This window comes from Microtus ochrogaster, chromosome 24, assembly GCF_000317375.1.
Source record: "Microtus ochrogaster isolate Prairie Vole_2 chromosome 24, MicOch1.0, whole genome shotgun sequence".
NCBI lineage: Eukaryota > Metazoa > Chordata > Mammalia > Rodentia > Cricetidae > Microtus > Microtus ochrogaster.
In genome coordinates, this window is record NC_022024.1 from 33,582,395 (window position 1) to 33,590,436 (window position 8,042).

At 48.0% G+C, this 8,042-nt stretch overlaps 1 long non-coding RNA gene across 1 annotated transcript in view; it reads right to left on the reverse strand.

The window, feature by feature from the left end:
• Positions 1-850: 850 nt before the first annotated feature.
• LOC113457367 overlaps positions 851-8,042 on the reverse strand; it is a 7,916-nt gene continuing 724 nt past the window's right edge. Inside the window, exons 2-4 of the long non-coding RNA XR_003377949.1 lie at positions 5,098-5,243; positions 4,557-4,677; positions 851-994 (exon numbers count right to left, since the gene is read on the reverse strand). This is a non-coding gene — a long non-coding RNA (uncharacterized LOC113457367). The remainder of the gene's footprint in view (positions 995-4,556; positions 4,678-5,097; positions 5,244-8,042) is intronic.

An 8,042-nucleotide genomic window follows, 5' to 3' on the forward strand; every position in this document is an offset into this window, starting at 1 on the left:
GAGGAATCCAGAGAATCAGGACAGCCCCTTGTTGTCCTGCCCTGTGCCAATGGACTGTCTTTCCTTCCACGCAGACGATTCATGGGACTAGACTTGCCAGTTATGTGATGGATTGATGGCCGAGTCAGCTGTAGTCACTTTTAAAACTCAACAGTATTTTCTAGTACTTAGCAGGACCAGTGTGTCCCCTCGCTCCATATCTCAGGGTGAGTGTTATATTCAACACACATCTCTGGCTCTCCGTGTGCCTGGCACTCCTGTCTGAATTTTACAAAGAGTAAGTCCTTAAATCTTGTCTTTGTTGCTCTTTCAGGTTTCATGCTATGGAATATCCATGTTCAAAATTACTCCCTGACCCTTGTCCCCACCCCACCCCCACCCCCTTCTCCCCCACCCCCACAAAGGACTGAAAATCCTGCTGGGTGCTGTTCCTTGTTTGAGCTCTACAAAGCCATGGAAGACTGACAGAATCAGGCAGGCTAGATGTCTCTCTAGGTGGCTGGCCTGGCTTCTGCTTCCTCTGAAACCTATTACCAGTAAACTTTGTCCTTGGCCCTCTGTGCCAGTATCCATGTCCCCCAGTCCACTGATTGATCAGCCACAGTATTCCCAGACTGCACAGCAAGGAGTCAGGCTGATTCCGGGCTTGGGGAGGTGCTGATGGACACAGGACACGTGGCCACACAATGGAGACACACGACTGACCTCAGACACTTTTGGTAAAACTTCCCTGCTTCGGGGAGGCGGTAGAAGCAGTTCAGGAACTTCCCTGTTCCTCGTCCCCCAGCTCTTCACCCATCTGGAAGCTCCTCTGGCCCCTTGAACCAGGACAGCATCCAAGGCGTACAGAAGCCCCGGGTTTCCTTGTTTGCTTGTGTTCCATACAAAGAAAATCATCACTAGATGACCGGCGGACAGGGCAGCTGGGAATGAACTCTCAGAGGTCTGGGCAGTCTTCACAAGGAGGCCCCTCTGGGTGGAAGACATATTGAGGCTGTGGGTGAGGGAAGGAAGGTGTGTGAGAGGAATCGGAATTAAGTAAAAGGTTTGGGAACAGGAATTACAGAAGGAGCAAGTTGGGGCAAAAAGAGCAGGGTTTAAGTTTGGGGAGTTTTTGTGGGGTTTGTTGTTGTTGTTGTTGTTTTTCTTATATGCAAACTGTCGCTTTGGCTTAGTGTGAGTTCTTATCTGTCTATTAGCATGAGCTGTGGCCAACGGACTTAAACGTTCTAATTATTTATTATGCGGTCCCATAGGGGTCGCAGCCAGGGGCTCACAGCACTAGACTGACATGCGGTAGCTGCGTTGCCCCCTCCCAGCTCCGGAGTCCCGCAGACGCAGACTGTGCAGAGTTGATGCAGTGTCTGGAAGTTTGGAATATATTTTTCCCCAAACTCATCCCCCCAAAAGGTCGGTATATCTGGTCCTGTCAAGGTGACCCAGCTTTTTCGAACACCAAGCGAGGGGCTGCTGGGATCTGAGCTTGGTAGCCGCTGGACGCACTTTCTAGGAGTCCGAACAATCTAAAGATTGCAGCAGCCCCTATCCCCACCCCCTCCTCCAAAATGGTTCATAAAAGGGCGGGGTGGGGGCAATGGGCTGAAATCTGGCCACTCACGTCCATGGTTCTATTCACAAAACAGTTTCAAACTAAGTTAACCTCCGTAGGGTGTTTACCCCTCCCCTTCTAATTGTCCAGGTTCCTCCTCCCTCTCTCTGTCCCAGGCTGTTTTATGTCGCTCTGCGTTGTGCCAACTATTTTATCTTTATTCCTTCTCTTTCTCTGTCGCCATTCATTCCCTTTTTGTGTGTGTGGCTTCTGGGGCCGATGTGCGGCTCGTTACCACCCACTGCAAACTCGCTCCTGTCGCTGAGGTGTTTCTATACAAACTGGAGCGTCCAGTTGTCATATTAATTATTACACTGAGTAATGACTGAAATGGTCAAAATAAGGGGAGACTCAAGAGCGCTTTTTCCTGCTGCTCAAAGACGCAGCAAAAGAAGCCGTGCAACAAAGCGCTAATTGGTCCCCAGAAACAGTCTGACAAGGCATGGAAGATAGTCTTCACAGTGCCCCGTGATTGTGCGGGGGCGCTCTGAATGGACTCCACGCTTCTTTTCTAAACTCGCTTGCTGAGCAAAAAAATGGACCTCTGTTTGAATACTGCCCTGATCCTTGAATGCTATACCCAGCAGAGAAAAAAAATGCACCATTTATTGTAAGTTTTCTCCCCCTTCTCAAGCTATTCAGGGGTTCTCTGTGAAGAATCAGCTGGTTTTGTTTATGGTGAAAGACCTTGGCTTTGTTTTCATTCTTGGAGGAGGTGCTGAGGGGGAGGGAAGAAGAAGAACCATGTGCCTAGACAGAGCTGGGCGAGCCTACTGTAACAACAAAATAGAGTGTAACAAATCCTACAAAAGTTTAGAATGTATTGATTCTTTGGAGAGCTATATAGATTAACGACTTTCTTTATGCTTGCCCAAGGAAGGTATTTAATCATAATGTAAATGGGGCTTTAGAAAAAAAATAAAGAGTTAGCATTAGTTCTTCTTATTTGGAGAACTTCAAAAGACCCTGTGAGGGTGCCTGCAAATTACTCCGCCCCCACCTTTCTTCCTTATCCAAAAAGCCACAATAAAATATACTTGGTGCTTGTTTTGTTTTGTTTTTTTTTTTCTCCAACTTTTCTTTTTTAAGACATATTGAATAAGTGAATTGATTCATTAGAAGTCTGGAGTTCTTGATGCAGGTGCAAGCCGGGCTGTTGTGACCAAGATGCAGAACCAAGGCACAAGTGAGGTTCTGCACAAGTCTTCTGTCCTGAGGGCCCTTGCTGCCTCTGCTGCAGGCCCAGTGGTTTCCCAAGGCATCCTCAGAAAGGGGTGCCTAACGTGGAGAGTTTCTTTAGGGACTTACCTTTTCCCTGGGTAGGAGAGCATCTTCCCTTAGGATAGACCCCAGCATGGGGGTAGGGCAGCTTATCCTGCAGGAACGAGGCCCTGTGTTGTGCAACTGAGTCTATTTGCACCCTCTTTTCTCCTGAAGTTCAGGGATTCAAATTGATGACGGCACTAAAATCAGAGTCCAAGACTCAACTGCATTTTTCCCCTCTTTGCCCCTCATTTAAGATCCACTATACACACAACTTTATTTTTTTAAAAAAATAGTCAGGGGCTGGAGAGATGGCTCAGTGGTTAAGAGCATTGCCTGCTCTTCCAAAGGTCCTGAGTTCAATTCCTGGCAACCACATGGTTGCTCACAACCATCTGTAAAGAAGTCTGGTGCCCTCTTCTGGCCTGCAGACATGCACACAGACAGAATATTGTATACATAATAAATAAATAAATATTAAAAATATAGTCCATGGGAAACCTAGTTTAGCCATACACTAATCCCAGCACTTGGGAGGCAGGGGCAGAAGGATCTCTGAGTTTGAGGTCAGCCTGGTCTATAGAGCGAGTTCCAGGACAGCCAGGGCTACACAGAGGAACCTTGTCTCAAAACAACAACAACAACAAAAAAACCCCAACCAAACAAAAGGTAAAATTAAAACAAAATAAAACCTAGTTTAGTCTTTAGTATTGAATGTCCCACCCCAAAAATGTAGCATAAGTGGGAATTTTCCAAAGAGATGAGGCGTACCTCATCCCCACAGAGAGAGGTCACAGGGTTCTGAGCTGTATATGAACAAAAGTATCGCTTATCTGGCCTTCCATTGTTTCTGAAAATGAAGATGGTAGAGTCTCTAATAGGTAGGGCCTCTTGGGAGCTTCTAAGGTCCCTGGAGGCCTGAAGGAGACTGTGGCATGAGTTAGGGTGAGTTGGGGTTTCTATTGTTGTGATAAAATATCACAGCCAAAAGAAACTTAAGGAGGCAATATGTCTTTGTGGCTCACAGAGCCTGAGTCACAGTCCACAGAAGGAAGCCAAGGCAGGAATTCAAGGCAGGAACTGAAGAGGCCGTGGAGGAACACCGCTTACTGTCCTGCTGCCATGGCTTGCTCAGCCTGCTTTCTTCCCCCGCCCCTCCCCAGGATCACCTGCCCAGGGCTGCACCACTCAGTGGCCTGGGCCCTCCCATATCAATAATTAACCAAGCAAATGCCCTACAGACTTGTCTGCAGGCAATATGATGGCGGCCTCTTCTCAACTCACAGTTCCTCTTGCCAGATAGGTCTGGGTTTGTGCGAAGTTGACAAAACCAACCAGCACAATTGACCTGCTGTCAACTGGAGACACAAACACACTACTCGTTAAACCATAGCCTTTCCTTTCTTGTTCATCACCAAGATCTCCCACTGATAACACCGTATAAGCATAGTATAACTTTATAAGTTCCAGCCTTAAAATTTTCCATACTTTAAAAGCCCAAGTTTTCTTGAAAAAAACCTAACATCTTTTTATTTTTTATTTGGAGATTATACTTTAATGACAACAATTTTCCCTTCGCTTTCTTCCTCCTAAGCCCTTCCATATACCCTTTCCCATTCTTATTCAAATTTATAGCCTCTTTTTTTCATTAATTGTTATTGCATACAAATACAAATATGCTAACCTGTTCAGTCTGTAGTGCTACTTGTATGTATGTTTTCAGGGTTGGTCCTGCGGCACTGGACAGCCCAGTGTGCTCTTCCCTAAATACCTTTAGAAGTTCAAAGTCTCTCAACTGTGGACTCCTGTAAATAAAAAATAAGTTAAATAATTACTTGCTCCAAGAAAGAAGAATCTGGGCACTGCTATCCTAATCAAATCAGAGCAAAGCCAAACTTTAGTAAATATAAAATAGCTTAGTGTTCAACGTCTGGGACTCATTCATAATCTTCTGGTCTCCAAAGAGCCTGAGCTGCCCACTTCTCTTGTTCCGCCATACACAACACATGCAACCTGTGTCATAGGCTCAGGTGGATTCCACGCTACAGCTGCTGCTGTCCTGGACGGTGATATCATGCTACTGATATCGTCAACATGCCAGAGTCTCCACTGGAGGTGAGGCTGCACCTTCACCAAAGACTTCTCCTCAGAAACTCTGGCCCTGCTGTACAGTGCGAAACCATGACCTTAAAACCAGCACAGCCTGGGTGGCTCTTACGCATTACCATCTTTAGCTGCCAGCATAGTGAGCAGCCTTGGCTCCCTCTGGTCCCCAGTTTCCAAGTGCTGTCCTGTTCCTCGATGATGCTGGTCTCTTCTTAGCTGCAGCTGACTTCTAAGCTCCGGCTTTAGATGACCAACATGGATTGTCCTGGCAAAACAGAAGTTCACTTTAGTGTTTCTGGCCTCTTGTTCATCACAGCTGATATTTTAGCCCCAGCTGACTAGAGCCACAGATTCTTAATTCAGACTCATTCATGAATTGTCTTTGCTTCCCTGCAAAGTTTTACAAGCCAGGTCTCCGTCATCTCCATCTTCTCCAGCATCCCTGTCTTTCAAGCTCCCACAACAGGGCATGAAGCTATAAACACTCAATGACTTTTCAAGCCTGACGTTCCAAAGCCGTCCCTAAATCTTCCCAGAATAGTACAGGCAGGTCTGTCACAGCCCTGTAGTTGGGTTCCTATTGCCATGATAAAGACCGTGACCTAAAGCAACTAGGTAAGGAAAGGGTTATTTCATTTCACAGTTGCAGTTCATAATGGATGAAAGACAGACAGGGCTGCAACTCCAGGAAGTAAAGGAAGCAGAGGCCAGGAAGAAGCACTGCCTACAGGCTTGTTCCTAGTGGTTTTGCTCAGCCTCTTTTCTTATACAACCCAGGAGGATGTGCCCAGGGGTGGCAGCACCCACAGTGAGCTGGACTCTTCCACTCCACATCAGTCATTAATCAAAAAAATTCCCCCACAGACTTGTGAATTGACAATGTGATGGAGGCCTTTTCTCAATGAAGATTCTGCCTTCCCGGGGAAGTCTGAATGTGTCAAGTTGACAAAACAAACAAACAAACAACAGCAACCAACCAGCACTCTTCTCTTGCTCCCCTTTCCCCTGGCCATACAGGAGTAGTTTTGCCATTCTATGCATTTCAGTATGATACGCCATTTCACACTGGCTCAGAACAAAGGGGCTGATTGATCACAGACTGAGACCTCTAAAACTGTGAGCTTACACAAACCTTTCCTGTTGGAGGAGCATCTCGGGCATTTTGTAGCTGTGACCAGAAGATGACCTACATACTCTCTCACAACTCACGTCCTAGATGGGTGTCTAGGATTCCAGTCTCTGCTTCTGTGGGCAGGGGAGGGGCACAGGTGAGGGAGCTGGACTCCCAGAGGTCAATAAGCCGGCTATGGTAGAGCCTATGGGAAGGATTGCAGAATTGGTGTGGTCACATCCTGTGCTCCTCCAAACCTCTTCTCTACAAAGAGATAGTCAAGGTAAGATGTGGGATTCAGTTAGGAAGTCGGCCATTCTTTCTGCACGTGGTTACCACTATTCCACCAAGAACACTTAATTAGCCAGGCATGTGTAGGACATCTGTCTGGAACATCCTTGTGGACCCTATGAAGCAATTATCCTGACCGGAAGTTGTGACCAAAGCTCAAAATCTCAGTCCTGGGAAAGCTAAGGGAGGAAGAGCTCAAGGCTTTGGCTATGTAGTGAGACACTGAAATAAACGGCTCCAATAATAACTAAAATAATAATAACCACAATAACTAGAAGCCATTATCCTGGTACTTCACCATAGACATTACTGCACTCCAGACCTTGATCATCAACCCAGAGGACTTCCGGACAAATCCACCAGAGGACTGCCAAAGTCTTGGTTCTGCCTATGTAGACGCGACCAGAGACCAGCCCAGGGTGTACCAGAGCAGTCTGAGACCTTTGCCTGCAGTGCTTGAGGTTTCTAAGCTGGACTTGGTTCGGACAGAGAGTGCCAGGCCTAAGCCCAGGAAGGGCGCCTGGGCAGGCACTGTCCCAGCAGCAGGGTGACGCCGCCGCAGGCGCCTCCCCCTCTCTCGCGGTGCCAGCACACGGCCCCAGCGGGCTCTGCTCCCAGTCGCCTGCCACCGACCCGCCAGGCACACGCCTGGGGCGGGTTGAAGGCTGCGCCAAGGCCTCCGCAGGCGGCTGCAGCAGACCGGGACAAGGAAGGAAACCTTTCCGTTTGCCCAAACTCAGTCACCTTCGATTCCCGGCAGCCGCCAGCGGTTTGGGATATCCCGGAGCGCTCTCCTTTCGCAGCTAGTCTAGAAAGCATCTTCTGAGGAGTGGCAGGTGTTACAGAGAACCTGTATATTAAACCACCTCTCTCTCTGTGTGTCTCTGTCTGTCTGTCTGTCTGTCTGTCTCTCTCTCTCTGTCTCACACACACACACACCGCTTTTTAAAAGCTGAGTGATATCTCACTGTGTAGTTCAAGCTAGCCTCCAACTTAGGATTCTCCTGCCTCAGCTTCTTAGCGCCAGTTCGCGTCCTCTACCCTCTCCACTCTTGCCGAGTTGGGTCCAGCACATCCTATGCTTGAAGCTGGATAGAATGGCAGCGTCCACTTAATGCACCCGTACAGAAGCAAAGGCGACTCAGAGAGGGTAGCACTGACAGGACCCGAGTTCTCAAGCAGCCACCAATTCGTCACTCACTGTCTGCAGGGTCTCTCTCTCCCCTTCCATCTTTCTAAACCTAATTGCAAGTCTGTTTTTCATTGTTTAGGGCAGTCAAATAATCCTCCAGAAAACCTGGGTAGAGAAGAAAAAGGAAAAAAAAACAGAACCCCAGTTCCCCACCTGTGTGAGGTTCCTTTGCTACTTTTTCCCTAAATCCTTCCGTGCATTTTCTTCCAAGTTCTCAGTAGACTCCAAAGACACTTTCTCTCTAGACTTTCCACCTAGGCACCCCAAGTCCCAGAGCCATTTACCCTTTTTAAAAAGAAGAAGGTCCCCATTTCTAGAGCCACCCCCTGGCGCCCCGAGTCACCGCCCCGAGCGCGCAGCCTGTTTATTCAGCCGGGAGTCCGGCACGCGCCAGGCGCACGCACTGCAACAACAAACCCGGCTGAATGGAGAGTTTGCAAGGAGCGGGCGCGGGCAACCGGAGGGGGGGG